Source organism: Triticum aestivum, chromosome 1A (genome assembly GCF_018294505.1).
Source record: "Triticum aestivum cultivar Chinese Spring chromosome 1A, IWGSC CS RefSeq v2.1, whole genome shotgun sequence".
Taxonomy (NCBI): domain Eukaryota; kingdom Viridiplantae; phylum Streptophyta; class Magnoliopsida; order Poales; family Poaceae; genus Triticum; species Triticum aestivum.
In genome coordinates this window covers 37,787,672-37,802,586 of record NC_057794.1, presented here as the reverse complement: position 1 = coordinate 37,802,586, position 14,915 = coordinate 37,787,672, and the positions used below count along the sequence as shown (strand labels likewise).

The 14,915-nt window shown below is 45.8% G+C and overlaps 1 pseudogene; it reads right to left on the bottom strand.

Moving 5' to 3' along the window:
• Positions 1 to 282: 282 nt before the first annotated feature.
• Positions 283 to 13,469, bottom strand: LOC123095524 (ubiquitin-activating enzyme E1 3-like; annotated as a pseudogene).
• Between the last annotated feature and the right edge of the window lie 1,446 nt (positions 13,470 to 14,915).

The window sequence follows — 14,915 nt, the reverse complement described above, 5'->3', positions numbered from 1 at the left end:
TACTGATGTATGAGGTAACAATTGTAATGACTCGACGAACACATCTTCAAGCAACCCCAAAATATCAATCCAATGCTACCCAGTGGATAACAGGCTATGGTTCATTCATCAAAATATCAGACAGCATCGCACACCTGCAAATACTTGGCATGCAACAACAGAGCGGAAGGACCCACACAAAACGCTATGGATTGCTACCAATGCAAAAAGAAACCGAACCGACCAAGAGTAGGAAGTAGGAATGTTTCAAACATCTCTCCACAGGAATTCTTTGCACACTAGTCATCTATCCTCACAATACAGTGACAGCGCCTGCCTATCAGATGTAAATGGAGATAAGAGATAAATGTCGTTCCCGTTGTCATCCTTGCAAGCCACAACGAAATCAAAATGCTTCCTGTATGCTGGAACATCTACCTAGATCCCTGTGCGTTGGGAACATGGTGTTGGTACAGCAAGGATGTGCCACAAGAGACACTGTAAGCAGTCAGGCCCTTGTCGCTTAACCACTTAGGTAGTTCTGGCGAGAGTAATGTTGCTCTTGATAGACCATCGGTCCCACACTGTCCATCTCATGTCTTGATCCTTCACCACCTTGGGTGGAACAGGTTGAGCCATGGAAAACATTGGTAGTGCCAGGTTGGCAAACGTATTTGCGGTAGTCTTCAACTGGGTGATCACCAGCCAGAACCTTGTAAAGCTCAAGGCACACAAGGCATGTGGCCATGGCCGTCATAGTTGCAATAGCTGGAATGATTCTTCCTGCAATGAACTTCGCCTTCAGCTTGTCGACCTCTTGAATACCATAGTTTCTCACACGCATATTAGCAAGACCAGCAATCAAGTCCATGTGGAGATTTGTATCATCATCCTACAAAAGAAAAATGTCATGTAACCAGAATTAGTGAAGAAAGAGGATCAGCTATAAATATTTGATTATTTCTGTCCTTTTACAGTGGTTTGCCAGAAGATATTTTGAGAACTGAAATTAACAGATTCCCATAATCTAGAATTGCATTCCTTATGCCTCATATAATATATAACAAAGTCAACAACAGCTATTTGACACAGGCAATCACATATGAAAACATCTTTACGGTGCCAGCAGAAAAAACAGAAACACACACAAATAGAATATACACCAACATGGAAGGATAGGTGGAGGGGAGCATAAAAAAAACTCGTTCTCGAAGAACTGTGAAGTTACTTATCCTCAATGTATCTGGGCAGAAGTGGAGAGTAGATTACTACTAGCAACAAGGGAGAAAGGAGTGCGGCGATTTAGCGGACAGGCGCGCGTGCTCACGCTATGTGTCACGCAGGTACAGGTCGAGCGCTGTCGCAACAGGCAACACTGTGTGTGGGTCCTGTGACGGCGAGAATGTGGACCAATGGTACATGACGGAGTCATGGCGGATGTGCCGCTACGGGATCGACACCGAGAGAAACGAATGTCACGGCTGTGATTCGCGGTAACAAAAAAAAAGGTAGGAAACTGGCGGCCTGCGATCCCATAAAAAATGGAGTGCGACACGTCGGGTGTGCGTGTCCCTACCAACGGAGACATGCTCCGAAGGACGCGGGCATGGAGGAGAATGGTGTTTCCTTCTTTTAGAAATACCTGGGAATGACGAATGGATTTGAGTTATTAGAGCATCTACAATCGGACGTTTTAAACCGGTCTCAAATGTCCGGACGGCCCGTCCGGACGTCTTAAACGGACATCAAAAACTCGGGCTATCCGGCAACCCTCATATCCAGCCTAAAATATGGGGCGGATATGATGAGTCTGGGCACTTCCGCCACATCACTCCAGCCCATCCCGACCCCACTTTGTCCCACATATATCCCCAATCCGGCCAGCCCCGCTGGCCCGGACGCGCACGCCGGAGTCGGTGGCGCCTGCCGCCCGCGCGAGAGTCGGTGTGCAAGGGAAAGGCACGCATCGGAGAGCTTTGTCCGCCGCCATCGCGGGTTACAGGTGGAGCCCGACGAGGACGAGCGGCTCGCATGGGTCTACTGTTGATCGCTTACGATGGCGGAGACGGGCGCTCGGCGGCTCCGCCGGAAGAACGCGAAGGCTCTCTGGCTTGCCATCGAGCAGTCTGAGCGGGAGGCCAAGGAGAAGGCGACGGAGGCTGCTCGGTTGGCGAAGCTCAGGTGCCAGCAGGACCGGGGCGTCCAGCGCCTCAAGGGCCTCGTCATCGTCTCCTCCTCCTCGTCGTCGGACGACCACGGCTCCTTGTCCGACGAATCCGATGATCCTCCACCAGCCGCCGACAGCTACAGCTGCGCCGCGACCGAAAGGGGAAAGGAGCGGCCCGAAAGTGGTGAAGTTCAATTTAGTTTCAAGTTTTAGATGTAGTTTAAAGTTGTCTGTTGTTTCTGTGAACTTTGGTGGTCCTTTGAACATTCGTTCATGATCTTTTGGTGAACTATTGTGCTATTCTATGTCCAGTCAGCTGATCTATTTAGTTTGATCAACGTTGGATGGTTTAGTATGGACATAGGGGTTTGGATATGAGATACACAAATATGGACGACGCGATTTGAGAAGTGTCCGGTCAGTGACGCGCCCGGGCGCTTCCGCGGGCGTTTGTGGGGCCATATTTGTCCATCGCGGCTATAGATTCTCTTAGAACATCTACAACCACAACTCATAAAATTCGCCTTAAACGCCTGCCCACATTTTTGGACGCGTCCATAGACAATGATCGGTCAACATATAAAAAATCATTTCCATAACTAGATATCTTATTTTTAAATAATTAAATTCATACAATTACATACAATGCAAGCCTAATCGCGGGCGACTGTTCTTGTTGTTCCGATCGTGTCCATGTCCGGCGCCGGTTGAGTCCCTCGGAGTGGAGATACGGCCTCCAGCTAAGTAGACGAGGACATGGGACATGAACTGGCTCACGAGACTTGTAGTGTCGTCGTCTCTCATGCCCTACTATTCCTTGTCGGAACCCGTGCCCTCAACTTTGCCCGTCGATATCAAATCGAGCGACGGTCCGTTGTGGTCGAAACCTGACACATCATGACGCAGTTACGCCAAGGGTTGCCATTCACTCGCACCAACACCGGAGTGTGCGGCTCCGCCTCATTGCGTCAAACGTGGCCCATGCGTTCACCACTAACTGGTGGGTAAATGAAGAGGATGCGCCTTCGCCACGGTGTTCGGACACTAGACGGAGCGCACCACGTCTAGCAAATTTATCTTACATGCATGCATGCATTTTTGAGGCATAAGCATGCAGCGATGCGCTCTTTCTTCGTCCACATACCCACGTATAAAAAATAGAAAGGAAAGCTCGCGAGCGAGGGTGATCGAAGAAATTTAGAAATCGTTCAGATCTGTTCCTTACTAGCGTAACGTCTGGTATTTAGCAGAGTCTATTGAATTTTTTTTCTCGGTGGCAAGAGGATGCACGGGGTTGATATCTTTTTAATGGCCGGTTGCTATTAATTGATTTGAAAATTCGTTCACACTATCAAAATGGTGAACCAAATCCAAAATTAAATAGCTCATTCGAATAGGAGAGCTCTAAAATTAGGAAGTATAGTGAATCAAAAGAATTACTGGTGCCACAACACAATATATTGTCATTTCTTTTTTCTAGGTGATGAGAGTATCGCGGCACTGATATATTTTTATGGCCCGGTTGTTGTTGAGTGATTTTTAAAATTTATTCACCTGGTCAAAATCGTGAGCCAAATCCGAAACTGAATATCTCAATCAAATGAAGAGCTTCTTAAGTAAAGGAATGTCGTTGGCCCGGTCAAAGGATGACTAATTTTAAATTGAAAACATAAACTGACTATGAAGCCTCAAAAATTAAGGAGCATAGTGTATTCATTGATTTTTTCAATGACCTCCAAACCGTCAAGACTCAATGATAATATGTTGATTACTCTACTGTAATGCTAGCAAAAAGCCCTCCCAAATAGCACACAATTCAGCCTTAAGAGCGTCTTGGTAGTGTAATAGATGAAGACAGCCCGTTTCAAAAAAAAAAAAGTAATAGATGAAGACAGAAGCTGAAAATAATATCTCCCAAGTGATCACGCAGAATCATACCACTTCATGTTGTACCATCTGCCGCTACGAACGATCCATTAGTGTTTAACTTCAGCCAATGATCATCTCTTTTCTAAAAAAAATGATCATCTGGTTTCTCCCATGTAGCCGTGTGTATAACAGGTATAATTGTTGGTGCTATCAGGCACGGGGCACTCTCAAAAACAACAACCTTACCTTTAATAGGGTCTTATTCGGGGTCTGTTCGAGTGCTAAAATAGACTGAACATGGCTATGTAGGAAGCGTTTAGAAGCACGAATTGGAGGTGCAGGCTTGTGATGAACTACAATCTTTTCTCGTGTGCCAGATCCTCCACAGCAACATGAACGGTCTGCCATATTACCTATCGCATGCAAATTCCACTCTGGTCCGGTGTGCACCGTAGCCTTATATCCGGAAGAGACCAACAATCTGACATACTGAGCCATTGTTCATTTGCATCTACACAAAGCATGAAACGTGTCTTCCTGCGCCTGCAACATATCTGCCTGTGACTGTTCCTGGATAGGGGCCGCCACCGGATGACCGGCGTATGACTGCTGCTACCTGAATAGATCGCATCCACTTCCTGCTGGCCGGTCGATGGGGAAGCACACGTAATTAACTAACTGGATGGGATGAAAAGAAGATGAGATGGCCTCCCTCAGACCCTCACCATGCTCGTTTCTTGGGTAATTTGAAACGAGAGAAACGCCCGCGTTTTCTGTCACAAAAGCGCACCGCCGACGATTCTTCTTACCAACATTTTAGAAGATGCAAAACTTTGGGTGACCGCCGGTGCAAAGAAACTAGAGAACATCATAGTGTCCAAGTAATTGCCATGCCGCATTTGTGAGTGCGTTGTAAAAAAACTCTAAACTATTCTCTCCCTTATTTAATTGAAGAGACAAATCTTTTGCCTTCGTTAAAAAAAAGAAGAAGAAGACGAGATCTGCAAGGTTTAGACTTTAGAGGATTTTACGTTTCTGCACTTGTAGAAACGCTGGCCAGCATTCTCAACACGGCGAGCGACGTACGGAACAACGGCCTTCTGGGCAAGGGATTTCGAAAAGGAAATTTTCACTGTGCGCAGTCCTGTGATCCGCGTCAAACTGGGCCGCGGGTACAAGACGCAGCTCTCCGTCAAAATCGAACGACCATCCAAACGATGTTACAGCGCTAAGTTATCCACCCGTTAACGTATTAAAAGCAGCACTGTCACACAATCGAAACCGTGTCAGATCTCGAAGATGTCCAACAACTCACGATACCGAGACCAAACGAGGACGAGCGCTCCTGTGACTTTCCGTACTAGCAACTAAGTTCTATAACTCAAACTCAATGCATAGCAGAAAGAAATGTGACTGAATCACATAGTCCCTGTTGATGCTTTTTCTTACCAAATATGCACCTATGCATTAGTGATGTATGTTTGCTTTCTAGTGTGAAACGAGCAAGGATTTTTGTAAACAGACAGGGCAAAGAAAAAAAGTCCTATTCTAACACATCAGAAGTAGTTAAAAAGAGGCCAACCTTCTCAAACTGAATAGGCTTCGTTTGGAATCCTGAAGGTAGTTTCTTGGCACATGCTCCCAGCTTGGTTAAAAGGTCTTAGATAACAGCAGCATCGTCAACTGAGGCACTGGAGGTTAGTAGCCTTGTCATCTGTTTCAATCTTAACCCCACTCTTTGACTCAAATTCAGGCACTGCAACCTTACTTACTATATCGGCCAAATTACCCATGTTATTTACCCAGTCCGGTATGGGGATCCCAAAAGACGCCGCTCTCAATATGGAAGCAGCCAGTATAAATTGAATGTGAGATGGATCAACAGCTGAGAATTGCACCGGGGGAGGGAAACACTTAGGGGCAGACAAGAAAGGAGCACCAGTGCTAGTGGCAGCATCTTGAGGAAATGTGAATGTTAGCTGCTTCACACGATCAAACCTGGCAAAAGAAAACAGATGTTATTACATGGCATCTGGAGCACAAAAGATACTGTCATATTTGTTGGCAATATAATCAAAGTGAAACCATTTTAACTTCAAAAAGAAAGCAGAACAAAGCCAATAACAAATTGTTGAATTCAAAGGGGAATGTAGTAGAGAGATAAATCGTACTTCAATCTTGCCCAGGCTATGCAGTCTTCAAATTTATCACATCGCTCCTTGTCAAGGCATTCACGTACAGGCTCCAATAATTACCTGGCTTGAGCATCACCTGCCTTTTTCATAGCAGCAGCACATTCAGCAGGGTTAGACATAAATGAGTTCACTTCATTTGGAGTTTTCTCTACCAGCTCAAACTCTGAGCGAGCCCACATTAGACAATGGTCAATATTGCGCGGAAAAGAATGAACTGTGCACATTGGTGCCTGTTTCTCCGGAGGATCTATCTCGTGAAGCTCCATAGTTTTTAGTAAGGTGAGGAATCACCATCTGTGTATTTCATTTCGGACCCAGCGTTCCAGATTCCAAGAGTGGTTTCTGGAAGTACAGGCATCCCATGTCCACGTACGTAGATCCTAGCATTGACATTATCAAGTGCATTGATGACAGCATCAAAGCCCTCCCAGAATGCATCATTGAAAACATGTTCAGTCTCTGGACAGGCACGATTCTGCAGAGCATCAATATGGAGGCTGGAGTTGATAGCACTAGCAGCTGTAGCAGATACTGTAGATTTTGCCTGTCCAATGTTCCAATCACGAAACAGGAATTGCCGGCTCAAGTTGCTTTTTTCAATGACATAATTGCTGAAATCTGAGATGGGCTCTAGGCCCATATTGCAATTTCTGAAAAATCTCTAAGGGCCCATGTGGGTTATATGGCACTAGGTGTGGTGGGAAGTTTAGTCCCACCCCGGAAGTGGAAGGAGAGTTGAAGTGGTTTATAAGGATTTCTCTTCTACATGCTATTGGAGCTTGAGAAGAGAAGAGGCCCTCGCGCACTCCTCCTCCGCCGCCTCGCCGCGCCGCGCCGCAGGATTGAGCCGAGCCGAGCTTACACCTACGCGCTTATTTTTGCCAGTCACTAACCGAGAGTTTTCTGACAGCTGGGCCACGATCTGAGACGTCGGATTGTGGGCTGTCACGGACTCGGACGTGGGTCGAGCCCACGTCTCTCCACGCGGCTGCGCCTATAAGTATGCGGTGTCTCCTAACCCTAGCCGTCACGAACAGATCACATCTGCTCACGCGCACGCCCACCATCGTTCCTTTGCTGCTGCTGCCGCCGGTGACTCCATCCCGTCCGCCGCGTACACGGTCGACGGGAGAGCAGGTCTTCCAAACCACGCCCTTCTGGTTCCTGTACGGGGTGAGGGGCGAATAGGTTTTTGGGCAGCGATTACGCGACTGCTCGCTTCTGATTGTCTACTTCCTCTACGTCTGCGTCGTCTTCATCATCACCATGTCCACCGACGCCGACCGTGCCGCCGCCGAGAAAGCTGAAGCCGACAAGAAGGCCGCCGAGGACGCCGCTGCTGCCACCAAAGCCGCGGCCTCTGCGTGGCCTACTGGAGGGTATAACTCGTTTATCCCGCTCCTGATTATTTTCATATTAGCAGTACTAGCAGTATGTGTAGATTTGTCTACTGTTTGCTTAGTACGTGCATGTTTAGATCAGAGTCAGTACGTCATCAACTTAGTCAATGCCACGCTAGTGATTTACTCATGGATTAATTTAATCGAGAAATTGCCTATTTACTCAACAATCCAAAAACCTATTATGTGTAGGAATTTCTCGGCAAGTGGCTTTGCCGCTGCACTGAAACCGGATAAGTTTACCGGTACATACTTCAAGCGTTGGCAGACTAAGACCACGTTATGGCTCACGGCTATGAACGTGTTCTGGGTCACCGGTGTCTCCACGGAAACGATTGCTCCTGAACAGGAGAAGGCGTTCAAGGAGGCTACCCTTGTGTTTCTCGGAGCAGTTCTTAGCGTGATCGGAGATAAACTGGTCGACGCATATTTACATGTGCATGTCGCCAAGGACTTGTGGGAGGCGCTCGAATCTAAATTCGGGGCCGCCGATGCAGGGAGCGAGATGTATATTATAGAGCAGTTCCACGATTACAAGATGGTTGAAAACCGTCCTGTATTGGAGCAGGCTCATGAGATAATATGCATTGTTAAGGAACTTGAGCTTCTCAAGTACGAGTTACCGGGCAAGTTTGTCGCGGGCTGCATAATCGCTAAGCTCCCTAATTCCTGGAGGAACTTTGCCACCACTCTGAAACATCAGAGGCGTGAATTCTCTGTGGAGGATGTCATTGGCCATCTGAGTGTTGAGCAGAATTCGAGGGCAAAAGACTCGCACGGAAAAGGGGCCGAAGGGACTTCTGTTGCCAACATGGTGAACCAGAAGAACTTCAACTCCCACAAGCCCAAGGGAAAGAACGGTGTCCAACACAATACCGACTTTAAGAAGAAGGGTAAGAAGACCTTCAAGAAGAACAAGAAGGACGAGGGCTGCTTTACTTGTGGTTCGGTTGAACATTGGGCCAACAAGTGCCCAAACAAGTACAAGAAGTCAGGACAGGACTCCAAGTCTGTCAACATGATTGTGGGCAACAATGAGAATGGTGCATCTGGGTACGGTAATTTATTTACTGTTTTTTCAGTGTTTCAACCCAACGATTGGTGGGTGGACACAGGTGCAGGTGTTCATGTGTGTGCTGACATTTCATTGTTCACTTCTTACCAGGTCACAGGTCACGGGTCCGTATTGATGGGGAATGGCGCGAGTGCTTCTATTCATGGTGTTGGCACGGTCGATCTGAAATTTACTTCGGGAAGGATCGTGCAGCTGAAGAACGTGCAGCATGTCCCCGCCATCAAGAAGAACCTCGTTAGTGGCTCCCTTCTATGTAGAGAAGGGTTTAAGTTGGTTTTCGAGTCTAATAAATTAGTTGTTACAAAATATGGACTCTTTGTTGGAAAAGGTTATGAGAGCGGAGGGATGTTCCGCCTTTCCCTCGCAGATTTTTGTAATAAAGTCGTGAACCATATTCATTCGAATGTTAATGAATCTGAAGTTTGGCATTCACGTCTTTGTCACATTAGTTTTGGTGTTATGACGCAGCTAGCCAAGTTGGATTTAATCCCGAGTTTCACTTTAGCCAAAGGTTCTAAGTGCCTTTCATGTGTGCAAGCTAAGCAACCTCGCAAGCCTCATAAGGCCGCGGAGGAGAGACACCTGGCACCATTAGAACTCATACATTCTGATCTTTGCGAGATGAATGGTGTGTTGACTAAAGGTGGAAAGAGATACTTTATGACATTGATAGATGATTCCACTAGATATTGCTATGTGTATCTGTTAAATACTAAAGATGAGGCTCTACACTACTTTAAAATCTATAAGGCAGAAGTTGAAAATCAACTTGAAAAGAAAATTAAACGAGTCCGGTCAGATCGTGATGGAGAGTACTTCTCGAGTGAGTTTGATTCCTTCTGTGCGGAACACGGCATTATTCATGAGAGGACGCCTCCCTATTCACCCCAGTCAAACGGGGTTGCCGAGCGGAAAAACCGTACTCTAACTGATTTGGTTAACGCCATGTTAGATACATCGGGTTTATCCAAGCATGGTGGGGGGAGGCTATATTGACGGCATGTCATGTCCTGAATAAAGTTCCGACAAAGGATAGTGAGATCACTCCCTATGAGAAATGGGCAAAGAGAAGGACGACACTCTCGTACTTGCGCACTTGGGGCTGTTTGGCGAAAGTCAACGTGCCGATCCCCTAAAAAGCGTAAGCTTGGACATAAGACCGTGGACTGCATTAATTTGGGCTACGCTAAGAACAGCGTTGGCTATAGATTTCTAGTAGTGAAATCTGAGGTACCTGACCAGAAGATCGGTACAATTATGGAGTCTAAGAATGCTACATTCTTTGAGGATATTTTTCCTATGAGAGATATGCAAAGCACTTCTAGACAGGAATCTGAGGAGACTCCTGAACCTGCCATCCCTATGGAATATTATGAACAAACACATGATGAAAATCCTGAGGAGGATGACGAGGAAACCCTTGGTAGGGGCAAGAGACAAAGAACTGCAAAGACCTTTGGTGATGATTTCTTCGTGTACCTCGTGGATGATACTCCCACTTCTATTTCAGAAGCGTATGCCTCTCCAGAAGCTGACTACTGGAAGGATGCGGTCCGTAGCGAGATGGATTCCATCATGGCTAACGGGACATGGGAGATCACTGACCGTCCCTATGGTTGCAAACCACTGGGATGTAAGTGGGTGTTCAAAAAGAAGCTTAGGCCCGATGGTACGATTGAAAAGTACAAGGCTAGGCTTGTGGCCAAGGGCTATGACCAGCAAGAAGAGGAAGATTTCTTTGATACTTATTCACATGTGGCTAGACTGACCACCATTCGAGTATTACTCTCGTTGGCGGCCTCACATGGTCTTCTCGTCCATCAGATGGATGTTAAGACGGCTTTTCTAAATGGAGAGCTAAAGGAGGAAATCTACATGCAACAGCCTGATGGCTTTGTGATAGATGGTCAGGAAAGAAAGGTGTGTAGGTTGATAAAATCTTTATATGGCCTGAAACAAGCACCTAAGCAATGGCATGATAAGTTTAATACAACTCTGACATCTGTTGGTTTCGTTGTTAATGAGGCTGACAAATGTGTATACTATCGCCATGGTGGGGGCGAAGGAGTTATACTGTGCTTGTATGTTGATGACATACTGATATTCGGAACAAACCTCAAAGTCATTGAGGAGGTCAAATCGTTTCTATCTCAGAACTTTGAGATGAAAGACCTTGGTGTGGCTGATGTTATCTTGAACATCAAGCTACTGAGAGATAATGAGGGTGGGATCACACTTCTGCAATCCCATTACGTTGAGAAGGTGTTGAGTCGTTTTGGATATTCGAACTGCACACCATCTCAAACACCATATGATCCTAGCGTATTGATTCGAAAGTCCAAAGGCATGGCTAAAGATCAATTGAGATACTCTCAAATCATTGGTTCACTGATGTACCTAGCGAGCGCAACGAGGCCTGATATCGCGTTTGCTGTGAGAAAACTGAGCCGGTTTGTTTCCAAACCGGGTGATGTACATTGGCATGCTGTTGAGAGAGTTATGCGCTATCTGAAAGGTACTATGAACTATGGACTTCACTATACCGGATACCCGTCGGTACTTGAAGGGTATAGTGATGCGAATTGGATCTCTGATGCTGATGAGATGAAGGCCACAACTGGGTATATGTTTACTCTTGGAGGTGGCGCTGTTTCCTGGAAGTCTTGCAAGAAACGATCTTAACGAGATCGACAATGGAAGCAGAATTAACGGCATTAGACACATCTGGTGTTGAAGCGAGATGGCTTCGAGATCTTTTGATGGACTTGCCATTGGTTGATAAACCGGTTCCGGCTATCCTTATGAACTGTGACAATCAGACTGTCATCACCAAGGTGAAGAGTTCAAAGGACAACATGAAGTCCACCAAACACATAAGAATGAGATTAAAAGCTGTCAGAAAATTAAGAAACTCCGGAGTGATAGCGTTGGACTATGTCCATACGGATAAGAATCTGGCAGATCCCTTTACAAAAGGGCTATCACGTGTTGTGATAGATAATGCATCGAGGGAGATGGGTATGAGACCCACATGAGTTGCCATGGTGGTAACCCAACCTATGTGATCGGAGATCCCGTGAACTAGGACCTGGGAAAACAAGCCAGTGGTGAACTGAGGAGAGTAACTATACTAACCCACTCCGTTGGAGATGCAATACTCTCGATACTGTATGGTAGGATGACTACGGTCTCAATGTGTTCCAAAGCTTATAAAAGCAAGATGCTATCCTACAGAGCGATCTTTGGAGGAACACACCTATATGAGCCCGACTGCTGGTCACAGTCTATGAGATTGGGGTGATCTCTAGTAAGCTCATGAATAGGCCAGGAGTGCGACTTATATGCTCCACCCGAGGGGTCAGCCTTCAACAGCCTAGTACTAGTAAGACATGTAGTGAAACTTCTTTACGCCAAACTGACAATTCAAGGCATAGTCCATTATTCAGTTGTGAAGGAGTGTAGCCACTTGTTCTAGGTGAAGTTCAACCTTAACAGGTCTTCACTGAAACACTGGTATATCGAAACAGCAATTGGAACAAAGGACACAATGGGCCCTCGAGATCTGGTGGGGGATTGCTGAAATCTGAGATGGGCTCTAGGCCCATATTGCAATTTCTGAAAAATCTCTAAGGTCCCATGTGGGTTATATGGCACTAGGTGTGGTGGGAAGTTTAGTCCCACCCCGGAAGTGGAAGGAGAGTTGGAGTGGTTTATAAGGGTTTCTCTTCTACATGCTATTGGAGCTTGAGAAGAGAAGAGGCCCTCGCGCACTCCTCCTCCGCCGCCCGCCTCGTCACGACGCGCCGTGGGTTGCGGGATTGAGCCGAGCCGAGCTCACACCTACGCGCTTATTTTTGCCAGTCACTAACGGAGAGTTTTCTGACAGCTGGGCCACGATCTGAGACGTCGGATTGTGGGCTGTCACGGACTCGGACGTGGGTCGAGCCCACGTCTCTCCACGCGGCTGCGCCTATAAGTATGCGGTGTCTCCTAACCCTAGCCGCCACGAACAGATCACATCTGCTCACGCGCACGCCCACCGTCGTTCCTTTGCTGCTGCTGCCGCCGGTGACTCCATCCCGTCCGCCGCGTACACGGTCGACGGGAGAGCAGGTCTCCGAAACCATGCCCTTCTGGTTCCTGTACGGGGTGAGGGGCGAATAGGTTTTTGGGCAGCGATTACGCGACTGCTCGCTTCCGATCGTCTACTTCCTCTACGTCCGCGTCGCCTTCATCATCACCATGTCCACCGACGCCGACCGTGCCGCCGCCGAGAAAGCTGAAGCCGACAAGAAGGCCGTCAAGGACGCCGCTGCTGCCACCAAAGCCGCGGCCTCTGCGTGGCCTACTGGAGGGTATAACTCGTTTATCCCGCTCCTGATTATTTTCATATTAGCAGTACTAGCAGTATGTGTAGATTTGTCTACTGTTTGCTTAGTACGTGCATGTTTAGATCAGAGTCAGTACGTCATCAACTTAGTCAATGCCACGCTAGTGATTTACTCATGGATTAATTTAATCGAGAAAGTGCCTATTTACTCAACAATAATCATCTGTTATAGTTAGCTTCCCTTTACGGCCACAAGAAACCCCCATTAAAGCGAAGTTCTTCAAGAATTCACATCCAAGAGCACCAGATCCCACAACAAAAATATTAGAGTCTCGCATCTTCTTCTGAAGCTTAGAACCAAAAACAGAAATCTGAGCATCGCAGCAGCTATTCAATGGCTTCAAGTCTTTAGGGTCCAATGCATACATACTTCAGCTCTAGATTGTTGTTTAATTGAGCTGAAAAAAATTCATTTGTGATTAGAATTTTGTGCGCCTTTTTCTGCTAGTTGAGTACCTGAAATGAAATGGGAGGTCAGCTTTGAGGTGGAGCACTTCATGTTTTCTGCCAATAGGAGCGCCCACGGATTACAAGCTAATATCTAATTTTTGCCTTTTGTTTCAGGTGTGTGAACATTGATTCATATGATTAATTAATTGGTACTTGAGATCATTGATCACCGCTTTCCACAATGATCAAGGAAGTTCAGTATAATAGGTATGGATGTTAAACTGTGTGGGGAACCTTATTTGATTGTTCCTATGCCATCATCTTTTGTTTCAGGTATGTTATCATTGCTTCATTACGATGATCTAATGTTTGAGAACAGGGAGAGCCATGGTGTTCCACATGACTCAAGCAAGTGAGAGACTAGATATATGATTCTAAATGACCAGTGAGATCTAATTGGCCAATCTTTCTGGAGCATTTGTGCTTTATCATGCAAAAGTTCAAGCCGTTAAGAGCATGAGGTTTATACACAGAAGATGCTGCTATATTTAGTGAGATTGCCTTTTACAACAATTTTGCAGAACTTCTACAGATGATAATCACTAACTGTACAATTCATTTTAAGATTTTGTTCTATTTAGTAAACACTGAATGCCATACAGATTTTCGAGGTTAATCAATAAAGATATAAATATCCATGTTTATTTATGTAGCTTATTGCGTTGATGTGATTCCAAATATTAGCTGTACGATATTCACGCTAGCTTTGCCCTAAATGTAAAATGCTAAAAGGTCTGGGTGCTACTTCATTTGGAATTTTACTGTGTTTTCTTTATATACATACATACTATGCCTTGCAGGAGTGCTCCCTTCTCCCAAGATAGATTGATTCATGTGTTCCATGGTGTGTTAAAACAGAGAGAAACATGCTAGACTTAATAATTTAATAAGGTTTTGACGGGACCCTTTCTTCTATTACCCCTGTTCCATTGCATAATGTGTAGAGAAAATGTAATGGTGTCTATTTTTACTCGGATGGTGCATCCAGCGGAGAAAGATGAGTACTATCCCCACTCCCCAGCAGTAATAACAAATAATGTTAGTCTCTGTATTGCTTTCACATCTATTGTGATGGATTTTCTATGCAATTATATGTAGGGATCAGTTATGCAATTCTAGCCCCACAAGCTTAGCATGTATAACAGATCGATTTACTTGGTGCGAAGAAATTGACAAGGACCACAACTTGGACATAATAGGAAGTGGCCGTACTAGTTTTTAGCTGTAATAATTTTTTAAAGCACGTCCTTGTGTTAAAATAAACCTCCTTTACAGTTAATGTATTGCTGAAATTTTTAACACATCCATCTGCACGGGTTGATGACTAGTTCAAATAGTAAGAATATTACCGTTGAAAAACGGGTTATTTCCTACATAACACTGCATACAA